Genomic DNA, 16,092 nt, shown 5'->3' with positions numbered 1-16,092 from the left:
CAAACCAGCATTTGAGAAAGGGGTAAAGTTACAGGAATTTACGCTGATCATAGTGGCCAAATATACATATTTAATAAGCTATAAGAATAATCATGAATATTGGTTAAAAGAGCAACAGCTACATGAGCAATTGCACTACATGCAGGTTCATATTCAGAAAATGGTGGCCTTAGCATGATCAAAGCTGGAGTTTATGACTGTCTGAGGTCAAAAGGTGAATCAGAGAATATGAAAACTTTCTCTGTGCATCCTCTATAGACTGATCAGAACCGTGCTATCACCTATGGCTTCTTAGCAGAAGGAAATGCTGATCAGATATAGTGCTTACACTGCAAAAGGGAGGAGCCACATTAGGTGGTTGAGTGAAATCAATGGTAGAGTGAGTTTTTCCAAAGTCTGGTTCTGTTTAGCCCTTACAGAAGAAAGCTCAATGGTGATTAATCAGCGAGGATGTATAACAACTTGTACCGGATCTCCTTTGCTATAATAGCCAGGAACTCAGTTTTAAGCTTTTTTGGGGGGTTCCTTTGGTCAACAGGGGGTCCACGCCTTTGGGGTCTCAGGATTTTATTTTATTTTTATTTCTCAAACATATTTTAACAATTATTGTAAGGCAGGTTTATTGTCAGCAAATGCTCTCAATATTTGCCTGAAAAAAAGTTCTTTTTTTTTTTTCTTTACTTTTGAAACATAAAGTTGTAAGGTAAAGAATTCTAGGCTGGTGGCTCCTTTCTTTTCCTTTTAACATTTTAATTATATAACACCATAATCTTACATGGATGGTTTCTGAGGAGAAGTTACATGTAATTTTGCTCTTCACTTCCCTATAGGCAAATCCACCAAACACAGCTTCTTTAAAGATTTTTCTTTCTTTATGTTTGATTATATATAATTAGAATATTGAATATCTAGAGGTCTGTTTATTTCTTTGTTTGTATTTATAGTGCTTGATTTTTTTTTTTTAGCTTTTTGGATGAATGGTTTGGTGTCTGGTGTTAATTTTGGAAAAATCTTTGTCATTATCACTTCAAATATTTCTTCTCTTCTTTTTCTTCTCCCTGTATTATTGTCATTGTGCTATGTTACCCGTTTGTTGTTATCCCATATGTCTTTGACATTCTATTGATGTTTTTTAGTCTTTTTTTCCTCTTTTTTCAGTTTTGGAAATTTCTATTGCAATCTTGTCAAGTTCAGAGATTCTTTCCTAAGCAGCATCTAGATTACTAATGAACCAAAGATATTTTTTATTTTTGTTACAGTGTTTTGATCTCTAACATCCTTTTTTATTATTCTTTCTTAGAATTTCTGTCTCTCTATTTTGTTTTTACAAACTTTTGTTTGTTTTTTTTTTGCAGTTTTTGTTTTTTGGCTGGGGCAGCGTTTGAATCCACCACCTCTGGTATATGGGGCAGGCCCCCTACTCCTTTGAGCCACAGGCAGCGCCCTTTTTAAACTTTGTTTTGGCCTTGTAGTAGGCCTTGTAATTATTTATGGAAATGTGGACATGATATTCTGAGTGAAAGGAACAATAGTAAATAGGTCTTAAGTGATCTGGTGGTATGATAGTCCTAAAAGTAGGTCTCTGTCTATGTCCCTAGTCTACAAATTATATCACAAGCAATCTTCAGTCATTTTGGATTTTGAAGTTTTTCACGCCCTTTGGCAAAACAGAATAGCTAAAGAGGCTGCAGTTGAATATTTCCCTTTTCCACTGGAGAAGGCTAAATGAGGCCCATGTTGGGTATTTTCCCTTCCCCCAGATCAGCTACATTCTGATAAAACTTTAGTAGGTTAGCATCTGGTAAGAACAGTTTCTTTTGAGAGTAGGTCTTCTGTAAGTAGAACAGAATCATCTGGCCTGTTTTATAATACTTTTATAATATAATTATAATAATTTTATAATGCCCCTCCCCCTGCCAAAAGCATAAGGAGAATTTTCTCTGCTATTCATTTTGCAAACCTAATATACCTCCTGGAATTAACACTTCTAAAAGTGTGGGTTCCTCTCCATAACTGTGTCTCTTTTGAGTTTTTATTTGTCCCACACTGAGCCTCCAGTAATTCATCAATTAAAATTTAGGTTTTTCTTTTCTGGTATTGGTTCCTAAAGAGGTTTTGGCTTGGTAGTTTTTACTCCAGTAAGTCATGAAGTATCTACCTGTGTGTCTTTCCAATTTTCAGGGGAGTAGTTTACTTTGTAACCTAATTTCTCTGATGGATAAAAGAAGACTTGTGAATTTCTCAGTTTTTTTCAGATTTTTTTGTTAGAATGGAGTGGTAGCTTCTACGTTCTTCTCTTGGTGGAGCAGAAAGGAGATTTCAATAATGGTTATTTTTCCCCACATATCACTTCTTTCTTCAAGAGTCAGGTCTGGGACAACTTTTGTGTTCCTTGGCAATTCTCTCTTAAATTTTTCTGGACTCTCACAAATATTTTGCACCCTTATACAATATGGAATGTGAGCTCCACCATCCTGGTAATAAATTAAAGCAAATAGCATATATGAATAGCACACTCGTTCCAGTTCCTAACCTTCTACCTCAACCTATTTGCACTTGCTGTTCTACTTACTCAGAATTCTTTCCTCATTTATTTGCATACTTTAGTATTCTCATTTTATTTAGGTATCTGCTCAAATATCAGCTTGTCAGAGGGAAAATCCTTGCTAAAAGATTTCTGAAGGTTTTTTTTTATCTTCTTAGCTTATTTTATTTGCTTTTATGACATATGTGGTACGTTTATGTGTGGAATATATACACAGATATATATATGTATACAGGCACACATAGATAATAGTATTTATATAAACATAAACATATGCATGATATACCTATTCTCATACACAAAATTATTGACCTCCTATACTAATAATACAATAATAGTCATGTGGTCTTACTGTGAACCTAAACCAGATATTTCTTTTTTTCCACATGAGGAAACTGAGGTTCAGAAAAGTCTGTTGCTTAAGTTCATGAAGCGGTTCATAACTGAACCAGGGTCAATTCATGTTAATGTGACTGCCAAACCCATTCTAGCAATACACAGTCTCCATGGTGTATGGCCCACTAGGAGTACATTCACACTTATATATAAAACACGTATGTGAATGTGTGCATACACGTATATGTACATAGTATGTATAAATTATGTATGTGTATATATAATGGTATATTATCAAAGATATACCTATGTATACATCATATTTATATATGACATATATAATATGCATATATCATGTAAATTATATGCATACTTCTTTATTATATGTCTTTCATTGAACACTAAGGCTTAGCTTTACCTTATTAACTACAATACCTTCAGCACCTAGAGGACTACCTGGACCTACAGTCTGAAGGGTGTTTTGTATAGATCTTCCAATAATTTTATTGTTTTCTAGATGTTCTCAATAGTTCTTCTAGGCCTTTTTATAAATATTAGTTGAGTGAATAATGAAAACATGAATTCATCCATTGATACATGGATTAATTAAATAAAACTTTGCATATTACAGTTGCATGGATGATATGTAAGACAAAGATGAAAGAAAAAGACAAAAGTAGTACTTACCATGTAACAGTGTAATATTGGCATTTCTTTCTTCCCAATGACATTAAATTTACTTTATTTTCCTAATGGAGTATTCAGATAATAAATGCAAGTAGAGGCATTTATTCATTTCATAAACAAAGAAGCCTGGCTTTTCAGAATAATGTGTATAGGCTAGGAGAAGGGGAGGGGGACATTACTATAATGCAAAATAATCACCAGAATTTTTCAGAGACCAGCTTAAAAATTCTGCCAGATTGGTTAGTTACTATTTTAGACTATATCGATGGAGCTCCAATAGCTATATTTAAGTTTTTCTTCCCAAGAAGAGAAAGTGATCAATGACATTTTCTAAGGTTTCTTTTAATTGTGCAGCAGAACACATCTCTCAAATGTTGTCACTTGTGAGGACTTCAATAGAAAGCTTAATGAGGGTTTGGAAACATGCAGACTTGAGTAATCATCATTTATCTCTGGCTGACAAAAAAAAGTGTTAACACATCTAAAAGAGCCTGAGGTTAATTGATATTTGGCAAAATGAAAGCTTTGTTTGGAGTATTTTTCTTACCACAAATTGGGTACACCAGTTTACTTCTTGAACTTTGTATCAGCATAATTCTGCCTATCGGCTGTTGGCTCCTATGTTCACACGACTCAGTTTATGTTTCTAAAGCAGGAACTAAAATGGAAGAGGAAGCCAGAAGGGTTATAGGACTTAGGGCCCACTTTTAGTATAAAATAATTTAAACTCTTAATCAAAAATCTGTAAATATACAAAATGTAGGAAAAAGATTTAAAAAATAGGTTTATATACCAAAGTGATCTGGTACAAATATTTTGCTGCAGTAAATTTTTAAATTTATGCTTAATGTTAAGTATATCTTATATTTACTGTATGTTCAGTTTTGCATTTTTTTAGCTAATTTATGGAATAGTCATCATGTTTAAGCATTTAATGGTTAAATAATACATCGTACAATAATCTATTGCATATTTCACAGTAGCTAGGAGATAATAGCTCCAATATTCCTAGCATAAGGAAAATACAAATATTTAAGGTGATAAATACCCTAATTACATTGATTTGATTTTTACAAATTGTATGAACATATTAAATTGTCATATGTGCCCCCAAATATGTACATAGATTATGTATCAAAAATAAAATTATGATATATAAAAATACATCAGAAGGAGATTGTGAGGGTGGTGCCTGTGGCTCAAAGGAGTAGGGCACCAGCCCATATGCAAGAGGTGGCAGGTTCAAACCCAGCCCAGGCCAAAAAAACTGCAGAAGGAGATTGTGTTTAGTGGTCATCAACGATTTTTTTTTTTTTTTTTTTTTTTGAGACAGAGCCCCGAGCTGTCATCCTGGGTAGAGTGCTATGGCATCACAGCTCACAGCGACCTCCAACTCCTGGGCTCAAGCTATTCTCCTGCCTCCACCTCCCAAGTAGCTGGGACTACAGGCGCCTGCCACAATGCCCGGCTATTTTTTGGTTGTAGCCGTCATTGTTGTTTGGTGGGCCTCGGCTGGATTCAAACTGCCAGCTCAGGTGTATGTGGCTGGCGCCTTAGCTGTTTGAGCCACAGGCGCGGAGCCTCATCAACTGATCTTTACTGCTAAGGATTTAGAACTTACCTTTCCTTTGCAATTGTGTCAATGCTTCATTGAATATTTTTATGGTTGTTTGTTTCTGAATTTAGTATAATGTTCTTATTCTATAGTCCAGACAGTAGTATTTATGAATCAAAGATTCAGAGCAATTTTAAAGTCCTTTGTTAAAATTTCCATTTTTTAAAAAGGTTGGACCATGCATTTTGACTTTCCATGCTATCAGTCACAGAAAATATGCCACCACTCTCACCTTGAATATACCTTAGCCCATAGAAGATGGGCCAACCTAAGAAAACTCTCTCTTTCTTTTTTTGTAATTAAATTTTGCTGTGTGAAACCAAAAATATGTTAGATTTTTGCTTTGAAAAACATGTGGAGCTGGGACTAGAGGTGGTGTCAGAGTTCATTGGAATCATGTCATGTATAAACCAAAGACGTGGGGGCAAAAACACAAAAGCCATATCAGAAATTAAGAGCCTTGCAGAAGAAGCCATTTGCACTGAGGCAAGAGGCCACATGGTCCCAAGAATAGGGAGAGCTGATGACAGACAATCAAGTCAGCCTAAATGGTTGACAGTCCTATAAGACCTGGCTACACTTTCCCAGATGCACCCTTTTTTTAATAATCAACCTCCTGTTTCCTTAAACTTCTCTGAGAGCACTTCTGCTCCTTGAAACAAAACTCCTTCATGGAGTTTTGGCACATGCCAGTGCCAAAAATGACAACTTTTTGTATATAACTATTTCCAAAATTTCAAGACTTTCAGAAAAGCCATAACCACCACTTAGGTGCTGACAACAATGTAAAAGCCACTTATAGGACCTCTATTTATAAACACAAACACACTCATATCCATATGGATTTACATGCATATACATATATGCACATATGTGTACATACACACAAATCACTATTATGGTTTTATGATGGAAGAACCCAACAAAGATGTGAAGACCAATGAAGGTTCACTGCAAACACAATTCAATGCTATCCTCTGATGTCTTGAAACCCAAGGCAAAAAGTATTAATTAACTTATGGGAAAGCAAATCTATAATTTAACCTTAAGAAATAGTGTGGAAGAATGGAGATGTTTATAACCAATCTATAAATTAACCTAGAAAAATTTTACACTTAGCTTCCAGGAAAATGGTCAAAGAGAGTGGTGTCATAATATTGAACTAATAAAGCATATAATAAACCATTAACATACTACATAGTAGTCATTCTGCGTCTGAACTAGCAGGCAAGTGGTTACAGAGAAAGGAGAACTCAGTGGTTGTGATTCCAGACGATCAGCGCTGGGGCATCTCTCTGTAAATGAGTGACAGATCTGAGATGTAAGCACAGTGCCCCTCTGACCCACAGGTCATGCTCTTCACCTCCTCTGTCTGATTTACACACATTCTTATTTCTGCTAATCCAGGAAACAGAAAATCCTCCTGTCTTTATGGTACTGACTTATCCTTAAGGCAAACACATTTTGTAGGGCTTGTTTTTCTACGATCAAGGGTTGAAACATATTCCTCAGTCAGTGCCGGTATCCCCTCGACCCACACCCTCTAAGACTTCCCAACTTTTACAATTGCAGAATTTTTGGACTAATATATAATCACTAGGATCAAAGGCTGAAGGGGCAAGACTTTTAGAATATGAGTTTCTTGAACCATGTACACCTTAGGCCAAGCTCTTAGTGGAAGTGAGGAAAATAAAATAGAAGAAGAAAAGAAAAAGGAGCTTTGCAAATTACGTTTCCTTGTTCAGACTTCTCCCCTCCCAGCCCCTACCTCCACCAGGTTCAGGTCAAAATGTTTCTTCTGCTTCCCTAGATTCTCCTAAATGTTTTTAAAGCATCACTGCTTAGATTTATCCATTCATCTGCCTCTGAGTTCAGGGGAAGTATAACATTACTGATTTTTCTCATCACAAAACTTTTCTTTCCAGGCCCAAGTAAATTGATGTTCATCTTCAATTCCCCGCATAATCTCCTAGGCACACTCATTCTATGTCAACGTGCTCTACAAGACACACAGCTCCACTGTGGGTGAGATAGAATGTAGTTACTGAAATGAAATGTAAAAACTAAGAAGGGAGAAATCATTGAAGCCCTCTCTCACCCCATTTCCAAAGGGTCAGGCTGGAGTTTATCCTCTAAAATATTCCCTTAGGCTTTATCTCACCGCAGGCCAAATCTTAGATGGTGCTGTTTGGAGATACTAGAATTAATTTTCTATCACTAATAACATTCTACTTTATTACATTTATGTGTTAATTCATTCACTCATGAACCACTATTTATTGAATGACCTTTATGTACTGGGCACAGTGCCAGTTGCTTTAGAGAAAGGCTAGAGCATTAGTAAGATGCAGCTTCTGTCTGTTGTGGGAAGAAAGACAGTAAATAATCAAGGAGCAATGAGATAGGGTTCTGGAAGGCGGAAGTGGACATCCTGATTCTGCCCAAAGGGTTTCAGAAGAAGTTTAGTCAAGGAGGGCACTTTTGAGTCAGTACTTACGGGATAAATGAAGAGCACGTGTGTGTCTACAGAACTAAGGAGATGGGGATGCTTGAGTCCACCAATGTGACGAGAGCTAGTGCAGGGGACTGGGTGGGCATGGGGAACAGTGTGATGATAATAGAACAGCCAGGCCCACTGAGGCCAGTGGTCAGGGCTATGTCACAGAATACCTCCCAGTCCTTGCCCAAGGTTTTAACTTTACACCCCCTGCAACCAACACTGGGTGGGCAATGCAAAAGGGGTTGCCCTGCATGTGGTGGTCCCAGCCTCATTGCAGGTGGTGGTCTCAGCCTCATTGCAGGTGGTGGTCCCAGCCTCTTTGCAGGTGGCAGATGATAGTTCCAGATCCTGCAAACTCCAGGAGGGGGATCTAAATTCCTGGTTTAAAGGAGATAATCAGCCTTAGAAGGAAAGAGAATTCCCATTGTGCTGTTTATGAACTATAAGATTAGAAAACAATAATTTAACCCTCTCATACAGTGTTTGCTTATTTGCATATTGAAGATGAACTGGGTTGCCTTGATTAAGTAAATATCTTAGAGTATAAAATCTCTGGTTTACTGCCCTTGTGGAGATAAAGCACATGGTGATATTTACCAAGCCTCCCTCCCCTGCCCCATTCCCCGGGCATTCCTCCTCTACCACCTGTGTCAGTCCTGAGCTTTGGAGTTGCAAAGGCCAAATCTCTGGCAATAGGCTAAAGATTTGGAAGTCAGAGTAGGAGGGGAAGCCAAGAATTAGACTGTACTGTGTGTGGCTGAGTGATCTGTGACCTTATAACCTATTCTCAGCTTGGGGTGCATGATCACAAGCACTCTAGATAGTGTGGGGGAAATCAAGGTTAGAGGGAAGCTGGGCCCCTCTAATTACTATGGAGTCCTGCTATAAAGTACCAAAAAGTTGGTGGCTTTGAAAAATATGCGTGCACACACACGCATGTGCGCACGCACACACACACACACACTTTGGTTCTCCTATAGTTTTGGTTTCAGTGGGCCAAAATTAAAGTGTCAGCAAGGCCGCACTCTCCACAGAGGCTCCAGGGAGAAACCACATCCTTGCCTGTGGTAGCTTCTGGAGGCTGTCCACGTTCCAAGGCAAGAGGCTCTCTTCCACATTCCAAGCCACACAATCTTCAAATCTTGCTCTCTCTGCCAAGGTCACGACAATGCCTTTTCTCTTGTGATCCTGAAATCAACTGATCCTCTGCCTCCTTCTTGTAATGATACTTGTGATTACATTTAGGGCCTATCCAGAAAAATCCAGGGCAATTTCTTTCTCAAAATGCATAATCTGATCAATCCATAATCTAATCACAACCTTTTTTTGCCATGTAAGATAACATATTTACAAGTTGCTGGGATTAGGCCCTGGACATCTTTTGAGGCCATTATCTGGCCTACTATCTCTCCTTGAATGAGTTAAGCTGGGGAAGCCCTAGAGCAGAGAGCATATTAATTAGAGGAAGGCAAATCAGGCACCCAGAACATGACTTAAGGGGGCCCTTACAATCAGGCACATACAAGTGCTCTATCAGTACCTGAGAACGAGCACCTCCTTAAGTTCTGAACACTGGGTGCCTGCCACATCTCTCCTTAGTCTAAGCCCTGTCTGTGTTGGAGTGGGGGCTCAGTGCTCCAACATGGTGAAACAGTGGCAGAGCAGAAATAGGTGGCAATTTATCCTGGCAGCAGGCTCGAGACAGTGCAATGGAGTTTCTGCTGATTCTTGGAGCAGGGCTGTTTTTGCATGAGTGTCGGCAACTGTGTGGAGTGGGCACACAGAGTGGCAGACAGGGAGGATGGTGTCGAGCAGGAGAATGATTTCCCCATAGCACAGGAGTAGCACCCCACTCTAGTAACAGCAGAGTAGAGCAGGGTTTGCTCAGACAGAGCCAGACTTGGAGAGGCTTTGCCTTTCTCTAGGGTTGTGACTGCGGGCCAGAGTCGAAATGAAGCTGCCAGCAAGGATACCTCCAAGGACTAAGAGAATACCCCCTAGAAGGTACACACATCAGGGAAAAGTGACGGGATGAACATGCAGAATGGGGCTTCAAAGAAGCGATGAAATGCAAGCAGCACACAGCCCGTACCTGCACCCACAGCACCTTGTCTGCGGGATGCCCCGGCAGTGATGGTCGCTGCTTCTTTCCAGCTCGCCCTGTGAGCTGTTTGCATACCATTTGTTCTGAGCTTCTTGTCTCCTGGAAACTCAGCGCAGCACCCTCCTCAGCCCCAGGCCTGGCTGTCTTCCTCCTAGCTGGGAGCCCAGCCGTTGTCTTCTACACCTCCTCCTTCTTGGCCTGTTGCACACCCAGCCAAGGGGACAGTGACTCATGCTAATTATACAGTAACAGGAAGAAAAAAAGAAAAAATTTTCCCCCCAAGAGCACAGCAGCTGGGACTTTCTATTTATTTGCCTGCTATTTATAACTCATTTAGATAAGTAGGCCTTATCTCCTCCTCCTACCACACTCCCCCAAATGAAATTTCTCTAGGGTGGATCCACTTTTATCTAAATTGGTTGGACAGAGGAGGGCAGCATATATAATCCATACTGAAACAGATAAGGCTTTCTCCTTGTACTTGATATAAACATAACCAACAAGCAAAAGGAGCACGGATAGGGAAAAATTAATTTACTTCCCTGCTTAATTAGTAGATGCAGGATAAATGTATCTGCTTAGTGCTCTAATTATAATAATACTTATCAGTTACATGGAACTCTTTATCATCAAAAATACCACCCTCCACTGACACTAAATAATTAATCTTCGGCACCCTGTTGTGAGCGTCTTATCTGAGCAGCAGAAGGACCAAGAGGTTAAAGGAAAAGCAGATCAGAGCCATGTGCCGAGACCTCCCCTTATCTTTAAGCAAAAGCCATTCTGTGAGTTCCAGTTCCCTGGCCCAACACCTGGGTGCTTGAGACAGTCTGCCTCTGCCTCAGCTGGCCTAGGGCTTTGCCGGCTACAGACAGAAATTCACTATCAAGTCCCAGAGCCTGGGAAGCCTGCTCAACTGTGCAGATAGACTCCTCTCCCAGTGATGGGCAAGGTAGGTGGTGGCCCTGAGAGAGTGGAGTCCACCAGCTCTGAGCTGGAGAAGTCTCCAGGTCACCCTACTGGGTGCATATAACTGGTTAACGGGCTTTCTGCCCAGTGCCTGGTTTGATGTGCAATTGCTCTGCCCATTTTCTCCTTTTTCCTGCTGTGGGATCCAGCTCCTATCACTTAAATCCACTTGGAAATCCCGATAAGGTCTGTGCTTTCCACCTTCACCAGGGACCAGAAACTTCTTTCCCTTTAACCCTATGGCCTCATTGAGAGTCCCAGCTCCTGAGATCAGAAGCCTCAAACAGCACAATCTCAGGCTCCCATAGAATGGGGTTTAATGATCCATCCTAAGATAGGGGTGTTGTCTGCTTGCACCCTGGAGGGACACGCTCTTGCACCCACCCGGTTCCCTCAGCCCCCATTCTGGACTACACCAGTAAGCCCAGTAGTCTTTGACCTAGACCAGGACTCAGGTTACAGGCCAAGGGGAAGGCAGGTGTGACCTGTCTCCCTAACTGCTGCCTTTCCTGCAGCTTCAGGGGCCTGTCATTCTCAGACATTGGGATCGTGTTAGTATCACAAAGAAAAGAAAATCGAACACAGTCATCACTGTGTTTGGTACTTTTAGATCCTCAACATAGCTTGCTTTAAAAATTAAAATATTCAAACCATTTGGTAAGGGCTTATTTGTTGTGACTTTCAGAGAACAGGAAACACATAGCCAAACAACAACAACAAAAAAAATAGTATCTCCAACCAGGAGATCTCCATTTACCTTGCAACCAGGGGTGGGAGAAGGGAGATCACTCAAGAGGATCTCTTACAGTCCCTACTTAAATTGTGGCTTTATTGTGCTTTTATTTCTTCCCTTACTTTTATAAACATAATAGGCCATATACATAGTGTTTAAATTTAAAATTTGTTAAACCTCAAAGAGACTACTATCTAAGGGAATAAAAATTATAAGTGCTAATTATGTAGTGTAGCTTTGAGGCAATATAATTATGCAACAGCTTTCTGAAAAAATATGAATGCAACATAACAGATTTTTCTTTCTCTCTTACTCATTTCTTAATATTGGCCTTTATCCTTAACCATGGAAAAATACCTCACTCCTGGATCTCCGCCAATCCTCTCTCCATAATTCAGTTAAACATACATTTCTGATTACATCAAGTGGGTTTAGAAAGGAGAAAAGGCAAAGAAATAGGCAAGTTTGCTACATCTTCTCCCGGTATGCCTGTGAGGCGGGGACTCGTATTACCATTTCACAAATCAGAAATCTGAGCTCATAGGTTTGACCTGATGCTAAATGCCCACTGTCCACTTCTGTTCCCCACACAGTGACCCACCTCAGAGCATAAGCCAGCATGCAGAAGAGGACAGTGAAAAGTCCTAAAAAAAAAAAAAAAAAAGCAAGGCCCAGCCATGAACAATGCTGTAGAGAAATCATGGAGGCATCAGAAAGTGGGAGAAGGGTCAGCCTCGTCCTCATGGAGCCCGGAGCCGGAATGACACTGAAAGCTTTGGGGGCTGAGTTTCCATTCACTGCTAAAAGGAAACTGCTGAACCTGCTGGCCCTTCTAGACAGTGGAATACCAACTCTGCAATAGTCGGGTTTTAGGAAACAGTCTCGTCAGGAATGTTGTAGGAGGAATGTAATCTGCAGTCAGATAATTGCAGCTCTGAGGTCATTTCTAGACCTGAGGACTTCTGATGCTCTGTTTTAACTCCCAATGTCTTATTTTCCTCATCTTCAAAATTAGAGAAGTTGAATTAAAGCCTAAGAAAATGACCAGAAGTGGCGTTTCAGGCCTATAATTCCAGAACTTTGGGAGGCTAAAGCAGGAGGATCATTTGAGGCAAGGAGTTTGAGACCAGCCTGGGCAACATAGTGAAACCCTGTCTTTACAAAAATTTAAAAGGTAAAAATTAGCCACACATGGTGGCACATACCTGTATTCCCAGGTACTTGGGAGAGTGAGGCAGGAGGACCATCTAAACCCAGGAGTTGGTGGCTGCAGTAAGATCTAATATTACTCCACTCAGACTGGGTGACATAGTGAGACTATCTGAAAAAAAAAAAAAAAAAGTCTAAACATATGATTCAAATTTTATAGCTAGTTATGTGTGTAAGTGTATATCCTGAAATACACTTATATATAGCTTATGCAGACTCCATATTACACAGCTGTATTCAGCAAGCTAACCACATGTTATCAGAGGAAAGGATAAATAATTGTATTTCCTGAGCAGTGATTGGTTGGTTAATAAATGAAAAGTGAGGAGAATAGCTATACTATTTAGATTAATCAAAAATGATGATCAGGTGTGAGGTTCAGAGCTAGGTGGTGTTTTCCTTAGAGGCTGCCACTTATTTTCATAGTAAAAATCGCCACTGAGTAACAGAGGTAACCATCATAAAGTAGCCTCTTTGTGCTTTCTACTTTCCATGTGTGTGCTATGTGTTTCCCATATTTAATATGCACAACAAATTATCATTAATAATTATTATTCCCATTATACAGAAGAAGAAAATAAGGCTTATATGAGACAGATGTGCCTCTGTCTCCACAGCTGGAAATTCAAGTCTGATTCTGGAGTCTGTGCTCTGCCTCAGACTAATCAGAGAAACTAGCACCCTGTGAGTTAAAATGCTGCCTAAGTTTTGGTAGTGCATGCCCTCTGCCCAACTCTGAGTCTGCAGCTTTCTTTCTTCTTTGACACAGGAGCCCTCAGCTCTGTGGCCTCCTCCAGGGAGTGCCCTACAGGACCCCGTATAACCCCTATAAGCTGCCAACTCCCCCTCCATACTCAGATCCCCGACAAAGAAACGTCAGCACAGATCCTTTCTGCACCACTGGATTACTCTCGCGTAGAACCAACTTCTCTGAGCTTCCTGGCTACCACTGGCTCAATCTTGCACAGAACCAGCTTCCCTGAGCTTCCTGGTAACATGATCTGTCCTAGGCTACACAGCACAGTGTTTTTAAGCCTTTTTTATCTCACAGCACACTTGAACCTATAGCTAAACTTCCATGGCACACTTAAATTACGTTGATCAAAAAAAAAAAAGAAGAGTAAAAAAGAAGAATATGCTTACTATGCTTTGAGCGTCTTTCAAAAATAATTTAATTAATTATCTTTAAAAATTTCTGTGGCACACCCAAGATCCTCTCATTGCACACCATTGTGCCATGGCACACCAGTTGAAAATCACTGCTATAGCACCTTGAAAAGTTAAAGACAAGAGTATCCTCTTTTTCAGAAAATTAATTCTGCTTTGCACCGACATATGCTGTATTGACAAAGGGCCGCAGGCCTTTCTCTCCTCAAAACTTTCAAAACAGAAGTTCTCTGTCCAAAATAGAAGTGAATGTTACCCTGTTCCCATTAAAGAAGGGAACAAGAGGAGTCTCAGAGCCCCAAACGTTCTATTTCCAAGTTCAGAGAAAACAAAAAAATATGTCAGCCCAGAGGGGATAAATTTGTTGGGAAGGGGAGTGAGACATGCAAACTATATTCTATGTTTAAATCCCAACATATGGGCCATTCCTATTTTAGGAAGACAAATACTGACTTCCATATTTTGATAATTAATGATATACAAAGAAGAACTGGGCTACTTTTGAAGCCTTTGTAGGCTAACCCAATATCAGTAGTTTGGGGACCGTGCGCCCATTTTCTAGATCAAAGTTGAAGAAGTCAGTTGGTATTGCCTAGGGTCACTCAGCCAATTAAGAGCAGAGTATAGATGAAAAGTTGAGCATGTGACCTTGTTTCTCCTGATGAATCTCATTTTCTAGGATCAATGTTTAACAACTTGGTGCATCCCTAAGATGAAATCTGCTAAGCTCCAGGGTTAGTTGAGAGGCCCTATCAGGTGCTGTGCTGAGGGACAAGGGTGGTGATGGGGTCATGGCACCTGAGACACAGAACAGGGAGCAATGCTCAGTGTGGGCTGCACTCAATACTTAGCAGAACATATCACTGTACACAGCTATGATTTAATAAAAAAAAAAATACTTAGCAAAACAATGGGCTATTCCCATTTGTCAGGCTAATGAGAAACACATTTTAAAAATCAAATGAAGCAAACCTGCACATCTTTCCCATGAATGAGTGGGCTGGGGCTAGGTCTCACAAGTCCATAGTACATGGTGCTAACAGTACAAGAATCCAACTTCCAAAAACCCAGGCTGTAGCCTTTTTCTGCTCCTAAACTGCATCGCTATTCCTCACCCCTGGCTGTCCCTTGACCTGGATCATGTCTTTAATTAAGACTGCACATTGCGGTTCCACAGTGATTTCAGGCTGGCCCTTAACCATACCTATATCTTTGACTCCCAGGATGGTCCATACACTTAGGTGTGCGCAATGTATATCTTCATTTTTAATTTTTTTCTCTAACGAGACATAGCATATTAGAAATTTCAGATTATAAACATAATAGTCAATCAGGGCTACCCACCAGCTCACTCAAAGTTCTGGAATAGGCTACCAAAGTCTTGCATGTGTCATAATTTTAGGGTGTAGCTGAAAGCAACGTATGCAGGTGGTCGCCCATAACACGCCGCAGCAGACTCAAGCGTTCATGTTTGGATTCAGCTGTCAGTTCACACAGGAACCTGCAGTCTGTCTTTGGCCATGAAGTAGGTGCCTCACTCTGCAGCTCTCCCTCATCTGCCTTTTCCTGGTACAGCAGATATTTTGGCTGCAACCACATCACCCCAGCCTCGGGAAGCCTGGCCCTTTCCCACAACCACTTTACACAGGGGTGCTCTTCCTGGCCAGAAAGTGCTAGATTGAACTCCCAGGCTCTTTCAGGGCTGTCTGTAGTCATTTCTGTTCCAGATTTGATCACTTTCCTGGGCTCCATCTGAGGAAACAGGTGTGAACTCACTTAGAATTTTCATTTTTATCTTACTAGAAGTAGCATTTTCACCCAAAAGTTTCACTAAATATATCCCCAACATCTGCTTGGTTCTGGCAAGTGGATTATCTTTTCTACTCCATCTTTGAAATCATCCTTTCCAAAGTCATTCCAAAGAGTTCTAGAATCTAAACCTTTCCACTAGGACTTTGAAAATTCACATGTGAAATCAAGAATTGACAGATGGAATATGTATGTGTTTCTGTGTGTGTGCACCTGTGCTTGTGTACACAGTATTTGAAGATTTGCTAATAAAATCTTATCTCTACCTTAACCAATTTTTAACTTTATCTTTGAGGTGACCATATGATTTATTAATTTTATTCTATTAGTGTGGTAAATTACATGATTGATTTTTAAATGTCAGTTTCTGGAGTAAAAACCCAACTTAGTTAAAATAGTACATTTGCTTTTATATAAC

The sequence above is a fragment of the Nycticebus coucang genome, chromosome 3 (assembly GCF_027406575.1).
Source record: "Nycticebus coucang isolate mNycCou1 chromosome 3, mNycCou1.pri, whole genome shotgun sequence".
Lineage (NCBI taxonomy): Eukaryota > Metazoa > Chordata > Mammalia > Primates > Lorisidae > Nycticebus > Nycticebus coucang.
This window is presented reverse-complemented; position numbering follows the sequence as displayed.